Consider the following 18,186-nt stretch of genomic DNA (forward strand, 5'->3'; position numbering starts at 1 on the left):
TATGAGTGGCCGTTGTCTGTTTGAAGTTGGTAAGGAGTTCTGTTCCCGTTTCATACCTTATCGGTAATTGAAAATGGGTTAAAAAGGTTGTAGCTAAGGCACTGAAGTTGTCGAACGAAGCTCTAGGCAATTCAATATACCATTTTGCTGCTGGACCCGTTAACGTCCTCTGAAAAAGGCGAAGTCTTATCGAATCATCATTCAGGGTGTTTGATGAACACCATAGATGGAATGTCATCACGTGATTCGACGGGTCTTCACCTGGATTTCCATTAAATTTAGGAATGTCTGATGGAAGTTTGTGTGGAATCGCTGGCCACCAAGGGGCATAAGCAATTGGATCATTCGTCAGCCGGTTTAGATCTGGTAATTCTAGAGTTGCTACAAAGGGCAACTGTTGATTCAGGTTAGGTGAAGCATATCCAGGATAAGATGGAATCGCCTGAGCAGTGGGTCTTTGCATACCAGCATAATGTTGGCAACTTTGACAAGGTTGATGGGTATAACCATTATAGTATGGTTGCCCATTACTTACAAAGACTTGTTGCTCAGGTCCTTGATATGACTGCTGGAATTGCGGTTGTTGAGTTCGAACCAGCTCTGGTTGTTGGACCATTTGCTGATGCCCAATACTAGATGATTGACCAAGATGAGGAGTCACAGTACTTGTTTGATCCTGAGTCGCTCCAGATAAGGAGGCACTGACCTGAGGTTGCGATTGAGATGTCGAGACAAGAGGCTGTTGTATGGCAACCTGAGAAACTTGGGGTTGACATACAATAGGCAGCGCTTGTACTTGCGACGCAATCACCATACCAGGTATAGTGGCAACATTCGACACAGGGTGGACTGGTTGCATAGAATATACAACTCCTGGTTGTTGAGGCAGTATTGGTACCCAACCGCTGGATGTAATTCCAGTTTGACCTGAACTTTGTTGTGAACTCACGGATGGGCATCCTCCCGGAGGAGGTAATGAAAGGGCATACTGCCCCCCATATGGTATCAATCCGGAACTCAAGGGGATCGATTGCCCAGATTGACCTCCAAATGGATCAATTTGGCGAGTTTCAACATAAGAAATACCAGATGATAATCCGGATGAAGAAATAGGAACTAACCATGTCGTTGTCCCTGATTGGACTCCGGCTTGTTGTTGACAATTTGCCGGGACAGATGGTATACCAGCGAACATCGTTGGAGTAGCAGCAGGAGGCTCTGCTGCAGCTGTGTCGGACGACACAGTCCTAGATGTCGACGGTTGTTCAGACATGTCTAGTCTATCCAAAAGATTTCTTAGCGATTCTACAGGAACTTCCACTTGTGGTGGACTAACTTCGAAGATCAACGAGGGAAAGGTGATGATTATTCCACTTAAAATAAATTTTATAACGACGCTTTAGACACAACTTGCTTTTTCAGTTTTAAAGAGTCGAGAAAAAGCTAAAGATGACTCTAGTCTCCTTCGATGTTTTAACGAGCCTGAAGTGACAAATGCTCGGATGGACTTTTTCAGTTATAGAGTTTGAAAAAGGCCAAAAGAAACTGCTCTGGAGATCTAGGCAGAGGGTATGCCAAACCTTTCGCAAAACCACGGAATACGTTTTACGGTACGTGTGGTCAATCTTCGTGAATGCTGTGTTCACTGCATTGCGATCAGTAGGGCGGCCGACACGGCTTCCTATGGATAAAGGCTTTGTTCCTATAGGGGTCTCCCAATATATACGCGACGGTATGTGGGAGCACAAGTCCGTATTAGTGCCACCGACTCTCAGGAGGAATCACCCACCTTCGTAGAGATCGACAGTCACTACGTTTAACGACGCCGGAACACGTCTCTACCTAGACCTCTATGTGAGCGTTATGTTACAAAGCGTTTTTAGATTCATTCAATATATTTTAAGTTGATCTTGTTTAGCAGTTTGTCTTTCAGGATCACCACGAGATGTATTGGTACAAATTCCTAAATGCAGCTAAAATGATAAGCAAGCTTTACAATCTTTTTAGCTTTGAAAATCCTAACTACTGAGGGGAGAGAAAAACATTATCTTTCCACACAGAGCACAAAGCACAAACTAATGCACTTTCCCCTAGATCAATCACGCAAACTTATCAAAAAATGCAAATGCAAGATGCATGTATTTCTTTTCTTTTCCCTTAATGTTGATGTAGACAAAAGGAAACTGTCGTATAATTTTCGAATTCAATTTGAAGCGTAAACAAACAAGTTTTGTCTAAAATCAAAAGACGCCTTACAGGTACTTGTTTCGACACTAAAAATGTATGAATTCAAACCATAAAATGAAAAACAAACAAACTCAAACAGCCATGAACAGTAATAAAACTAGCTCTTAAGATCACAAAGACACTTTTACAGTTCAGGATCTAAGAGGCCACAGCTATATTGGTTTGCTTTTCACAATGGGAAACTGTAACTGAAACAAGAAATACTGAAAGAACAATCACAGTTTCATCACACAACTGAGGCGGAATAATGTCAAGGAAAGTTGGTTTACAGCAAGTACAAATGACAAGCAATCAACAGCAAAATAACAATGAAAACAGGGCCAAGACTCAGTGGGAAACCTCAGGAAGACATAGCCTAACTGATCCAGCGCAGGCTCTGGTCTGTCAAACTGACTTTCAGCGCAGTTCCGGAAGGGAGTACCTGCGCTGAAATGCAGACTGCCTTTGGGCAGCCTGCACTGAGACACGAGAGTTGCGTTTACAAGGGTTTTCGGGTCATAAAAAGCTCAAAAATTCACTGTTTTTGCTGAAATAAAAAGCTATAGGTCAAGTACAAGCTAAGGGATGATCAAGAGGATGAAAAGCTATCACAAAGAGCACAAGAGTCCTTGTGGATCAGCTCTTCAAATCATAAACTTGCTCAGAAACTGAGCCAGAGCAGCTGCCCTCTACTTTGCAATTGAATGACTCAATTGCAGTTCGATTTGGTGCTCTCCTTGTTTATGAGATGAATAGCAAGAAACACAATAAACCAACAAGATACTAGGTCCCCAGCGGAGTCGCCAGTTTGTTGTGGGGAAAAGTATCCGACTCGGATGACCCTATCCCTACTCTAAGGGTGACAGTCCTTAGCAACAACTGAAAGTAAAACTTTGATATTTTCCTTTATGAAAGTACAGAGAAGGAAGAAAAGATTGACCAACCGATATCCTTCGCTTTTTCCGATCCTATCCTCTCTCTTTGTCTCTTGTTCCCAACTCCTTGCTCCCTTTGCCGGCCCAGCTACACAAAGATCCTGCACAAACAAGAGAAGGAAAACTACAAGAAACATGTACTCATAACTGATGCATGGATTAGAGTGAATCAGATATACAAGTAAATACAATACATCAATGCAATACAAGTATATAGGAGAACATTCAAAGCTTTATTGATAGAAGTAAAAGGGTTCTGAGAAGGTTACAACCATCAATGGCTCCAATCCAGCAGCACCTCCCCAGCAGCAAGAAATCTCCTCTTCACCTCTATAAAAGCAATCACCCAATAACTCTAACTGTAAACCAACAGCACTTCCTTGCTTTGCACAAAATTCCAGCCCCCTTAGACCTCATAGAAGAGCTCTATATATAGGAGAGAAGAAGAGAGGATGAGTCAGCTTGAGACTGACATAAAGCTGCCTTGTGTCCTCTCCTTCTTCAGTTAAACTTCAGTTCTTGAGTCCACTTGGAGATCCTTGCTTACACATCGAGATCAAGTACCTCTTACTCATCACAGGGCGAATCCCTTGAACCAAGTGTCAGTTTGGAAGCTTCCTGGGCAGTTGACACCTTGCAGAATGACTGTGCCACTTGGCCAATCTCGCCCAGCGCAGGTAGCCTTCATTGGAGTTGACTTTCAGCGCAGGTACAAGGAGGAGCAGTTGACATTCAGCGCAGTTGCTCAGTGGAGCAGCTGACATGATCCAAAAATAGCCTGTTTTTGAGTGTTTTCAGGTGGAGAACTGATAGTTTGTGCTGTGGTTTGCTGACCTTGTTCCTCTAGGGGTAAGAACAACATGTTTAGGGACTGAGGATCCCTGTAATTATTGACATTTCATGCTCCATGCTGCGAGGCACAAAAATGTCTATAACAGTATCCCCTATCGGCAAGGCTTCTGACTTCATCACAAGTTCTAAGGCTTCGACTTGAGTTTCTATCTTCTATTGTGATGAAGAAAATCTTATATGTGGGAGTAGCGTAGCTATAAACCACTCTTTATGTTGCTGCAGAGCTATTCAGAAGCTCACCTGATCCAACAATATCTTTAACCTTTGATCAAATTCCAAAACAGACTCAGTAGGATTATGTTTGATTTCTTTTAGATCTGTGATGCACTGCGATTCAGACTTCAAATTCTTGAATTCTTTTTCAGCGATGTTTTAATTTCTGCGAATGGTCTATTCTGATTGCTCGAATACTTCATATACCATTTTAGCACTCTATCCTGAAATGTTGTGACAAGCTACCCTTTCTTCATATTTTCATCATGGACCTGCTTTGATGTCCATACTGCTTTGCATAAGAACCTGAATTGCTTCGGATCCTCTGATCCAGTCCCTTTAAAAACAGGCAACTTAATATCATCAGCCATATTTCTTTGCGGTGGTGGAGGGGGAGGGGGAAGGGGATTTGTAAGGGGAGGGGGATGAGGGGTAGGGGGGTAGGGGGACGGGGAAAACCAGAAATACCCTGATTATTACTTGATTCTAGCTTCGATGAAATTTCAGGTTGGAAGGGTGAATACTGCGGGGTTACTTTAGGGTTCTCAGGATGGTTTTATTCACTTTCAGACTCACTTAAAAAAGGGATATAATCAACTTCTATAAAAGTCTTTGGATCTTGGCCATGAGATCTCTTTCTAGTGTCTATTCTATATCTTCTTTCACTTCTCGTTATTCCAGTTTCTTCTTCAGATGTTCTAAACATAAGTAACTAATAATATTACTGCATTCGTAAAATCCCTTTTTCACACAAAAGCATCTTAATCCAAAGGTTCAGAGATTTTAAGAACTTACCTCACGGTCCTTTGAAAAATTTTTGTTCTACTTTTCTATAGGACACAATCGAGTCTACCGCAAACTCAGTAATGATTCCTCCCAAGATGATTTCAATCCAGAAGTCAAGAGCTCTTGAGATCCTGTTGTTGGTGTTCTTGAGTTGCTTTATTAATTCAGGATTCCATTCCTTAGGTTCGTCTTCTTTAAAGCAATCTTTTCTCTCAGTCAACCTTGATATCCACTCGTATAGCTTCACATGGAACGAGTTGAAGAATATTTCATATTGATCTTCAAAAATATACTTCTCCAACCACCTTCTAGTTGACAGATGAGGGTTCTATTTATTTATTTATTTATTTTTATTTTTATTTATTTATTTATTTATTTTATTTATTTATTTTTTATTTTAATTTTTAATTTTAATATAATTTTTTTTTTTTTTTTTTTTATTTTTTTTTAATTTTACTTTTATTTTTATGCTTTTATGCTTTTATTATTATTATTATTATTTATTTATTATTATTATTATTATTTTTTTTTTTCTCTGCAAATTCTCATTCCTTCTATTCTACCCAATCTTGAATTTATTTCTTCAACGGATGCCACATAAACATCCCTCAAACAAATCCTGCTCCCGGCAATAGAACCATTTGTTGCCTTAGGTTGGGCTGACCCAGGTTCAAAGTTTACTACGCACCAACAAATCCCTCAACCACTGACCCTCTTGTCAACGACTTCCAAGCAGATCTCAACCTCACTCAAAGTGATTATGGGAGGTTGTAGAACTAGGTTTCTACAGCTTGATGGATGTTGTGATGTGGCACTTTTGTATTTTCTTTATGTTTTAACACTTATAAATTGCCTCACATACACCAATTACTTCACAGTTGTATATTACTTCTCAAAATTACATTCATCACTTAAACATAACATAAACATCCATAAACTTCATAGTACTAAAATAAAGTGTAGATATTAAGCAAATAAACACATGTAGACACAGATTTTACCGTGGTTCATCCCAATGTGGGACTACATCCACAAGAATTGTTGGTAATACTATAGACTTCATACAAAAAATAGTTCTTCCCTGTGCACACAATTGCAAGGTGTCTGCGCACTAAGCTGCAGACAGTCTACGCCCTCAGCTATAGACGTAGGCCTCTGCAGACACAGTTGCGGAGCTTCACCCTTTCTCCAAAGTACAGATCAATAGAATTCAACCATAAACATAGATTTCAATCAATACCTGTCCTTCTTCTTTATTATTCATCCCTATATATACTATTACATGAGGGATTACATCACTACATTACCATGGACTTGATACCATGGTTTCCAAAATACAAGGGACTATGGTCCAAAACCGTAAACTTATACAATATTATATGTTTTTTAAAAAACGAAGGGGTTTCACTGTGAAGCCCCTATTTTGTGCGGTTTTCGTTGTGCTCCACTGCTCTTCTACGTGGTCCACTTCATACTACGTCACATTTTTTCTATTGCGTGCTCCAAAAACCTTCAGGTTTCTTGCCCAAATTTTGGCCAAGTTGGCCTGCGCCCAACATGAGATCCCTTTTAAAGATTCTAGGAATCAATTTCGGTTAGGATTAGGTTCATGCCCTTGCATCATACTCCTGTTCTTGAAATTAGTCATGATCCCCTGATCATGTGCTTCATTGCCACATCTCTTTCATCACCATCTTGGTCTTCAGTGTCCATATGTATCTCTAAGTGAGTTGCAATCACACCTTACTGACACCTCATCGGATCTCGTGCTTTGGCTTAGACATTTTACATCTCGGTTCACCTCCTATAGAACCTATTGAGCTTCCTTTGCTCGCTTGGATGTTGTACACTTGCTCACTCCTTGGAAATTCTAATCACAACTGCGTTTGTGAGATTGTTGCACAACTTCTACTGAATTGTAGCTAGAAGTTGTTCTCTGCAAGAAATATTCCCTTTCCCTGCTTTGATACAACTTGATACTGACCGATTCTAGGGTCTGCATTTTTCAACCATTGTTGGATCAAATTTTAGAATCCTATGGGTTATGTGTCCATGATCATGACTTTTCTTTCCTTTTTAATTGCAACAACGATGTTTCCCTCCAATTAAACCTCAATTCCGATCCAATTTTCAATCTTAGCACTAGTGTTTAGGCCATCAACAACTTCTCGTGAATTTGAAGACAACGCATTGATGGATCACCATACTCCTGTTACACCAAATAAATATCCATGTTCCAAGATTGATCTCACAAGTCTGCTTGACGTCATAGGTTAGTCATTGACATCAGTTCACTAGTCGAAAGTCAGAACTTACAATACTCCCTGTCGAAATACATAACGACCTAACTTCACCGACTGGGGTTATCCCAATTTCCATTCACCATTCGTGTTGAAGTTCTACAGGCCCTCCCAAGGTCAAGATCAGAAACTTCTCGCCCACCTTCATTTCGGAGGTGTCTACCTAGTTCAAGGCCTAACTGGGTCCCCACCAAGTCAGGGTTGGGGTTTTCTCCTTGTCTCGACTACACTAAATTAGGCCTCAACTACTTTGATTCCATTCTTAGTGCATATGAACTTCCTTTTGGTCGAAATTCCACGTTTCTCTACATGCACTTCCCCAATCCCATCTCTAAGCGCAACTCAATGCCCTCCTTTATTATGCATATCAATTTTCTCACCCTCTCTGATTAAGGTTCTTCAATTGGCAACCAAAATTTGGACAAACATGATAATCAAAAACATAAATAAGGGTTTGAGGCACAAAAAAAATAAGAATATGTAGATTCAAACACATAGGAATACTTATATTAAAACGAAAATGATTACATACGACCTCTCAGGCTTGACCCAAAATTTCCCTTGCCACTTCCCTTAGCCTAATATTATCAAGGATTTGGAACCCCCTAATATCTCATAGGCTACCTAGTTAAAAAAAAAACACTAGAATGAGGAATCTCGTCCTCTACCATGACATGCGTACAAATATTTGGTTAAAATTTACAAAAATATGGGAAAATCATGTCCTTTTTTGTCGAGTGCCACGAACTCCTTGTGGAAGCTTTTGGGAATCAATTTTTGATTAGGAGTGGGGTTCATTCTCCTATGTCAACCATCATCTATCAAGTCCCTAGAGGGATGAAATCTTTGGAGGCACATTTTTTTTTATTTTTTCACTATAAAATTGGTTTGCACGTTATGAGATTTGTTCTCGCTCAACTCTTGATAGATCCATGGTTAAGATGGATCTAGACCAGTCTATTGACATGGATTGGATTGCTTTACTCTAATTATATTACAATGGGTTGAAATACCATTGGCTATAAAACACCAAAATCATGATAATGAGAGTGCTTAGATATGTGGCTTATGCACATGTCCCATATGAGTTAAGAAATAAGTTGGACAACAAGCGGGATAAATGTATATATTTTCACTAGAGGGATGAATCCAAGGCATATAAAGTCTACAATCCAATAACCAAAAAAATTATAATTAGTAGAGTTATGCAGTTCATAGAAGAGGAAGCATGGGATGGAAGTTTGGAGAATATAATTAATGTAACAACAAGTCTAACACAAGAATACAAAGAGGAATTAGCAATAGAAATCAATTCTTCAATGGTGACTCCTCCTACACCTATTCAAGCTCAACAAAGTTGTCCTCAAGAGACACTGTCAAAAATCAATAGGACATGTAACACATTCAAGAAAATACCCATCCAAGTGCACAAAAAATATCAACAACTCCACATTTTCCAAGTTCAACTTCAAGTGACACATCAAATCCATCTTTGGAAAGCTTGAGAAGACAAAAATTTAGAAATTTGAGTGATATTTATGAGAAAAATGAAGGTGAAAGCATCAAAAGTATGAATTATCTATTTCCTTATTTTCTTATGTAGATGATCCAATTAATTTTGAAGATGCAATCAAGGAAGAAAAATGGGTAGTAATAATGGATGAAGAAATAGAGGCAATAGAAAAGAATGATACATGGGAGTTAGTGAATCTCCACAAGGAGAATAAGAGATAGGTTTCAATTGGGTCTATAAAACTAGAATCAATGTTAAATGAAAGACATCAAACAAGTTTGGTTGTTAAGGGATACAAACAACAACACGAAGGATATTATGCTAAAACATTTGCGTGAGTCGCAAGAATGGAAACATTGAGGACAATTTTAGCAATATAAGTGCAACATAAATGGAAGGTATATAAAATGGACATGAAATTGACCTTTTTTAATGGAGTATTGTTATGAAACAGCTCACAAAAAGATAGAAAAGAAAGATCAACGCCTTAGAAATCAACCTCTTCGATGGGGAAACCTGTTACAGATGCATTTGGGCACATCAATCCCATCATCCAGATTAGTGTTTAGGGCTCATCAAACCCTAATTCTAGTTGCTACATGCCCTAAACTAGTCACCCTTTGAATGCCTCCTTCCTAAGCAGTTTCATGACTTGAAGACATCTAGAAATGGCCTCTAGAGGGACCAGCACAGGTAGGCCCATGTAAGGGTGCATTGCAGAGCAGTTGTGCTCTGCAGAGCACTTAGGCTTCCTTTCACCTGTGCTAGGCAAGTTTGAGCAAAATTCAAATAGGGTTTCGAGAATATTCTTATCTCTTGGAGTCATCTAGAAGGTTCCCTCACTTATCAACTCCTATGAGCTCGAAAATGGATGAGGAATGAGTTAAGATTCATCCTATCCTCTCATCCCTTCCTCCATGGAACTAATTCTAAGTATGGAAGGCCACTCAATACAACCATTTATGACAAAACCTCCTTCATCTCGCTATAAATGGACCACTCATCTAAGTGATCAGGGGCTGGACTATGTTGAATTGTAAGGAGATAATGTTGCTATGAGAATTGGCTTTGAAGCAAGTATTGTAATGCTACAAGTTTGTCATGCTTTTGATGTGATGTGGATGGGATCTAAGCTGGATAAATGAATTTGAATCAGACACAATGGTTGTAATTCCTTATTCTATTCAATAAAGTGTTTGAACCTTTCTCCCATATGTTTGTATTGTCTTATAATGCTTATATGTGTGAAACATATCTGATTCCATTCACTTATATTCAATACATCTTTTGCTTTGATCGATTCTTTGTTTTCTGTTTGTGTTTACAGGTACTTCTCAAGTGTATTAAGTACGAGAAGGAGTGATAGGATCGATACAAAGGAGACGAGGGGAAAGTGGAACTACAAGTAGGTATTCTCATCTTCTCATCTTATCTATTTCTTATAGGAAAATACTAAAACACTTTAAACTGTTGTTCTAAATATGGCTACCTATCTAGGGAATTAGTATTTATCTGTAGATACCAAATTCTCCAAAATAAATTGGCGACTCCACTAGGGAAGATCACCTTTCCTAGTAGCTTATCCACCATCCTAGGACACTCTAGCAGAATTTACTTCCTTTCATTGATTGTATTTTAGCCTTGTTGAAGTGTTATTTGGTTAAAAATTGAGGTTAGATGACTCTTGAGTGGCCTCTCAGCAATCAGCGTAGGCTTGGTTAGGGGAGAGTGCTCTACAAAGCACCCTTTAGTGAAAGACAGTGCTCTGCATCGTGGTTAGGTCCTCTTTGACCTGCACTGATCCACCTTAGGGAAAAGTTTCACCTTTGGATTGGGTTTTTCCTCCAAATTCTCTTTTGTTTATGCTCACTGAAAGATCAATGATTGTAGTATGTCTCTAAAATCAACTTGTATTTCCTCTTTCTAGCCCTACTTTGACTTGATTGATTAATTTTCTTAAATGATTTCTTTGTCATTATCGATTCGTCATCAAAGTTAGATTATAGTCGATTAATCTTTGTTCGAAAGAAAGTGTTGTAAAATTATTATTTTCCTTGAAACTCAACTATCATAAAGTATTTGTTCTGATAAAAATATTGATTGATTGTATGTGCACTAGTTTTCTTTTTGTTCATCATAACATTAAGGGATTTGAAAAGAAAAACTTGCATCATTCATATTATAGTTTGTGAATGCTTGAAGGGAATAGCTAGGGAAATTGCATTAGATGTGCTCTTTGCTCTTTGTCAAAGATCTGATTGTTCTATCCCTACTAGCTAAGATTTTCATTGTTCAATTGAATGAAAATAATGCTTATCATATTAGTTTCATTTTAGGAATTACAAACATACATCACATGGTGAATCTTGAAAGGCAAATTCTAAAGAATATCAACTTAAAATTTATCTGAATTTACCTAATGGAGCATTGTCACCTAACCAAAAACATTTAGTGGTTCTAGGCTAGAGACATGTTCCGGTGTTGTAAAACAAAGAAACTATCATTAACTTGTCTACAATACATCCTGAGTGTGATACCTCATTCCATGTACATGAGTATATCGTAGCTCATCCATGTACCTTCGGGTATATAGGGCGGTGTTACAGTACATAAAGTATATTGGAATGCTCTCATTGTGCGGTTTTGCATTAGACAACACTTATATGGATTGGGCCTCCACGTACTTTTGGGTATATATGGGAGGACAACACTAGGTTGCTATCCATCATTAGGTAACCGAGTCAGCTGCCTTGTACACTGTGATACACCAAACATAGTATTCGGGGAGATTGCCTGCCTGTACTTCTCGGTTCACCGGGAGGTATTCTGCAGTTCACAGTTGCTTGGTAAACCTTTTGCCTAGATTATCCCTCTTTTGTTTTGTTATGTTACTTTGATTAAAATAAAATTAATTGACCACGGATAACATCCTCCATGCTCACTCCTTAGTTGATCTTATGTTGAAACATATGGCGACAAATCTAGAGTCCACCGATTAAGGAATTCCTTTTGATGGGAATCCTAGTCCTTTTCCTCCTTTTGGAAATATTGGTGCTCCATATATGGCTACATTGCCCCTTCTGGGATTTACCATTGGCTTGCCAGTATGGTTGTTTTTAACCTCCTTGGTTGAAAATATCGTGATTTCTCCGCAATCGAGTACACCTCCAACTGGACAAAATCAACCTCCAGTTGATCCTAAAGTTGACCCTTTTCCTTCTTCCTCGATTGTTTCTTCGTCCCCTTCTTCCTCTTCGCCTGGTGAAAGTATTGGTACTAGTAACCAAGTGGATAAGAAGAAGAAGAAATGGAAGAAGAAGAAGAAGAAGCAAATTCAGCAGAGGGGCAACCAAGCAACCATTGCTTTGAATGCAACATCTGTTGAGAAACCATCCATCAAGCCTCACAAAGTTCGATATCGATGCAAACTTTGTGTGGGAGACCATATTATTCGAAATTGTCTTGATATTCCTCAGATCTTAGAAGAATTATCTTCTCGTTCGCATTGTCTTATGTCATCAACTTCTAGAGATCATGCTCGTGACACACCATCAACTAGTGGTAGTAAAGTTCATGGAAAAAAGGGTAAAGTTAAGTTTCCATGTAGTTTATGTGAAGGAAATCACCCCATTCACCTTTGTCCCTATCTGGATGAAGCCAAAAAATTGTTGGATAACCGTTTTGCTTCTTCGCATTGACTTCCATCTGGCTACAGGAGACTCTCCCTTAATCCTTCACTAGTTGATGATTTGACTAACTCAAATCAACTGTTAGTCAAACCCACTCTCTCTGAAAGTGAATCCTATGAGTCTATACCCGACCCAAATCAACAGGTCAAGGTAACAGTTGACCCGATTTGACCTTCATTTCGTCCTACCTTTCCCATAGAGAGTGAGTATGATACCACTCAGGTTCTTTTTATTTCTTTAGATTCTAATGAGCTTGGAGACAACCCTCCCATTCCATCAAGACAGGAGGAAAATCCTCTCGTTCTCGTAACACAAGGGGATAATACTCCCATTTCTACGGTACCACCTCCAAGTAGTCTAGTCACTTCTTTTGATTGGAATCGATTGGTAGGATGTCGTCTTCCTTCTTATGTGCCTTTCCAGATCATAGTACAGGTTTGTAATATGATTGTATCTAGCATTATTATAGATAAAGGTGCATCTGTGAGTATCCTTTCCTCCACTGCTTGGCAAGTGCTCGGTTTGCTGCCACTTGTGCCTGTTACCCAGAATCTATTGGCTTTTAACAGAGGAACCACTCAACCATTAGGGATACTTCCTCAGTTGCTTGTTACTTTGGGAGGAAAAATCATTTATCTGAATGTGATGGTAGTCCCAGGCCCTTTAGATTACAATTTAATTCTTGGGCGTGACCATGTTTATGACATGGGAGCTATTGTTTCAACACTCTTTCGAGTAATGTGTTTCCCACATGAAGGCAAAATTATCACCGTTGACCAGCTTTCATTTGCCGGTCCAAATATGGCTTCTAGTCAACCATCTTCCCTAAATGGTCCTTTTGTACCAATGGTATCTTCCCTGCCATGGGTCAACTATGTGGCAATTTGTTCCATGCCTACATCAACGGATGATAAATTCCGTGATGTTGTACATTATTTACTAGGGGCATTGGAACCAGATCTCTCCTTCATAAGCATTGTTCTCCCATCTAATGAGAACCTCTTGGAAGTCATGACCTCTTATGAGTCGTGACCAAGGATATGAGGAGAGTTCCTTGTCTTGTGTCAACCTCGTTAAAAAATGAAACAAGGAACCTAAGGATAGTTCTTTTACCATTTCAACCTCATTAAAAAATGAAACAGGTCCTAGAGCATAGTTCCTTGTCTTGTGTCAAGCTTGCTAAAAAATGAAACAAGGAATATGAGCATAGTTCCTTGTCTTGTGTTAAGCTCGTTAAAAAATGAAACAAGGGCCTATGAGGATAGTTCCTTGTCTTGTGTTAACCTCGTTAAAAAATGAAACTAAGGATATGAGGATAGTTATTTTATTGTGTCAACCTCATTAAAAAATGAAATAGCTTCCATGAGGATAGTTCCTTGTCTTGTGTCAACCTATGAGGATAGTTCCTTGTCTTGTGTCAACCTCGTTAAAAAATGAAACCAAGGATATGAGGATAGTTATTTTACTATGTCAACCTCATTAAAAAATGAAACAGCTTCCACGAGGATAGTTCCTTGTCTTGTGTCAAACTCATTAAAAAATGAAACAAGGAATTTGAGTAGAGTTCCTTGTCTTGTGTCAAGCTCATTAAAAGATGAAACAAGGTCCCCTAGAGCAAAGTTCCAAGTCGAGTCTTTGATTAGATCTCGTAAAATCCCAATTGAGTCTTTCACTGGATCTCGTAAAAGAACCTTCATTCCATCCACCTGATAGCCACGAGTAGTCTAATTAGGTGAATGTAATGAAGCTTGGTGGGCATGCACCTAGTGGTAAAGTTAAGTTTCCCTGTAGGTTATGTGAAAGGAATCACCCCATTCACCTTTGTCCCTATCTAGACGAAGCTAAATAGGTGTTGGATAACCATCCTGCTTCACCGCAGTGACTTCCATCTGGTTACAGGAGACTCTCCCTTTCATCATGCTGGGGACATGTAAACTAATCTCAAGCATAGTTCTTCATTTCAAGCTTGTGTAAAAATGAAACTGAATTCAAGAATAGTTCTTCGTTTTAAGCTTGTGTAAAAATGAAACTGAATCCAAGCATAGTTTTTCATTTCAAGCTTGTGTAAACATGAAACTGAATCCAAGCATAGTTCCCTATGGTTCAAGCTTGTGTAAAAATGAACCCATTTCCATTTTTAACCCTCGTGATTGCCATTCTATCAGCCTTTTTCGTCAGATGAGCCTTGTTTGTTTTCATCCCATCGCCACCATCCCTTTGGATGATCATATGCTTTCACTTGGTTGTTTTACCCTTTTTTGAGGAACAATTGCAATGAGTGGTCTTATTAGCCAATCTCCTCACGTAAATCAACATGTTTTGGGAAGTTCCAACATCACTTGAACCAGTTGCTATCCTAGACATCACTCGTTCCTCAAAGTGGAGTCCACTTTAAGCTCTTTTCAGACTCTAGAAATATGAAAAGATTGTCGAGTGCTTGTCCTTTTCAGCTTGTTAACGGATTCAAAATGACATCTACTCAGTATAAGTTTAACCCTTTTTTGGGCTGAGATAGATTATTTATGAAAAAAGAATACGTTCATTGAACACAGTCAATAGGTTCTCTCTCGTATTGTTTTATGCTTTTTCGGGTTTGAGAGACAAATCTACGAAAAAGAACTTGCGGAGTTTTCTTTTTGTCTCTTTTCAAACTCTCTAAACATGAAAAAGACCGATTTATCATTGTCGTTAAACTCGTTAAAACATCAAATAGTGATAAACTTGTCCATCTATAGAAGACCAAGTTTCACCTTTGCTAGACTCGTTAAAACATCAAATAGCGATGGATTCACCCGAAGGGTGGAATTATACAACAAGCATATGTTATCATCCTCAAGCTTGGTAAAAATAAATGTAGAAATTTGAATAATATAACACTTATTCACAAAGATTATCCTGATTATACACTATTTGCAGAATGCATGCATAATACATAACCTCCTCTACCATTGATCATCAATTTGCGGAATTAAAAAAATAATCGCATGCGCACATTGAAACATCAATCACACATATCAAAATAGTATGTAATGGGGAAAGCATACAGCTGAAAACCCCCAACTATCTGTATATTATAAGGATAGAGAACATCTAACAATACATAGTACAATACTCCTCACAAGTACTCAGTACTATCTCCATATGCTACACACAAACTAGCTCAGATCTGAACAAGTCACAGATTCAAATATCCTCCATTGTTTGCCTGCCTCTACTGTGCAATCCAAGTTGTGAATAGATCAGATCCAAGTTCAAATTCCCTTGGCTTGTGCTACGCAATCCTCATTGGCAATCTCAATCAATGATTGTGCAAATCTCATGCACATCTATAGTCACAACTGATAGTAGTCTCACCCTTTCACCCACCTCTAACACTTGTCTCCACTGAACTGTCCATGCACTGAGTTAACTGATGTATTCTTTAGTTGATTTATGAGTTAATAATTAGTGAATTAATTAATAATTAATTCACATCACTCATCACTAGTGTATTTGGCAGTTAGACTAAATACAACTAGTTCAACTAAGTCAAACTGAACACAACTCCGTCAACTCCTCAATCAACTCCACCAAACTCAATCACTTGAGTTCTAACTGAAGTCCATCATGCAATAGCTCAACTAACCCATAGGAAAAGTGTATTTCCTTCTGGCAGTTGCATGTGCCACATCCGTAGCTCGAACTGAAGTGCTGCAAGAGGATAAGATAATGTTTATAGTCCAAATATTATTAAGAGCTAATAATATTCGACTATTCTATTTTTTGACTGGCAGTCTAAAAATAGACTCCACCCATATGTCTAAAAATAGAGGTCCATCTATTTTTACCAACATGACCAATCATCCATAAATAGCATCCAACAACTCATAGACCATGATCCATATGTCTAAAAATAGACTTTGCGCCAAAAATAGCCTGCGGGCCCACTTAGTGAAGGCGGCTTCTTTTCTAAGCTCCATCATCTTGTTGCATTTTCAACACTCCCTCTCTACAAGATATGGATTATCTGCAACCCCTATCCTGCCTCTGTGGTATTAGAATTTTCTCCTAGTGAGCGCCTTCATCAAGATATCAGCATCCTGATCCTCCGTGGGAATGTATGAAAGTAACATGATTCTCCGCTGCACACAATCTCTGATATGATGGTACCTGATGTCGATGTGCTTGGATCTATCATGAAATACTGGATTAGGTGAGAGTTTAATGCAACTTTGGTTATCAGAATAAATCACAGTAGGCTCCAAGTGTGACTTGAACAACCTGACCAGGATCTTCGTCATCCATATAGCCTTGCATGCAGCCAAACTTGCTTCCATATACTCGGCCTTTGCTGAACTGAGTGCCACGGATCTCTGCTTCCTGCTGTACCAAGAAACTGCTATTGACCTGATACTGAAGATCCCTCCAGATGTGCTCTTTCTGTCTGTTGGGCTCCCTGCCCAATCTGCATCCGTGAAGCCACATAGCTTCATCTCATCCTCTTGTCTGTACCACAATCCATATCCCGATGTGCTTCTCAGATAACGCAATACATGCTTGCCTGCCTTCCAGAAGAGCTTGGTTGGCTTAACCATAACTTATGAAAGCTGGTTAACAGCATAGCATAGATCGGGTCATGTATTGACCAGATACATAAGCGACCCCACCAACTGTCGATAAATAGTGGCATCCACTACCTCCGCTGAAGTAGCATCCTCCTTCCTCCAACCTCCAGGAAGAGGAGTATCAACAGGCTTGCAGCCATGCATGTTGAACTTCTCCAGTATCTCCCGGGCATACTTACCCTGAGAAACAAATAGTCCATCACTACGCTGCCAAATTTCCAATCCCAGGAAATAATGAAGGAGGCCCAAGTCCTTCATCTCAAACTCTCTAGCAAGATCCTCCTTGCATGAGGCCCAAGTCCTTCATGGCTTTCTCCTCCTAAAATTTGATATCCCGTCGCACAACAGTCTTGCGACTGTCTGGCAAATACACACGATAGTTTTGGGGCGTATCAGTGTACCCCAAAAATATCCCAACCTCTGCGGTTGGCTCCAGCTTCTTCCTGGAATCCTTCGTCACATGCATGTAAATAGGATAACCAAAAATCCTCAAATGGGAATTATCAGGCCTCTTGCTAGAATAAGCCTCCTCGGGTGTAGTCATGCCAAGTGTCTTGTGAGGACAATGGTTCTGCACATATACTGCTGTATTTCATGCCTCCACCCACAAGTGAAGAGGTAGGCCCTGATCATGCAAAATCACCCGTGTAGCACCCACGATCGTTATGTTCTTCCACTCAGCAACCCCGTTCTGCTGTGGGTTATGGGGAGCTATGAGCTCTCTTCGAATCCCTTCTGCGCTGCAGAAGTCCTTGAACTCACCAGAGATGAATTCACCACCATTGTCGCTCCTAATAGCCTTCACCTTATTCCCCGATTCCTTCTCGACCAGTGCTTTGAACTCACAGAACTTTGAGTATGTCTCACTCTTCTTCTGCATGAAGAAGATTTAGCACTTTCGAGAGAAATCATCAACAAAGATCACATAGTACTTGTGCTTTGCTGTTGAAGCTACTGAGAATGGTCCACACACGTCTGTGTGAATTCTCTCAAGGATCGTCATGGCGCAACTATCTTTCTCATGAAAGGTGGATTTCACAAATTTTCCCAAAGTACACCCCTTACACT

The sequence above is a fragment of the Pinus tabuliformis genome, chromosome 8, assembly GCF_031772625.1.
Source record: "Pinus tabuliformis cultivar Carrire ecotype Pingquan chromosome 8, CPIR1, whole genome shotgun sequence".
NCBI classification, from domain to species: domain Eukaryota; kingdom Viridiplantae; phylum Streptophyta; class Pinopsida; order Pinales; family Pinaceae; genus Pinus; species Pinus tabuliformis.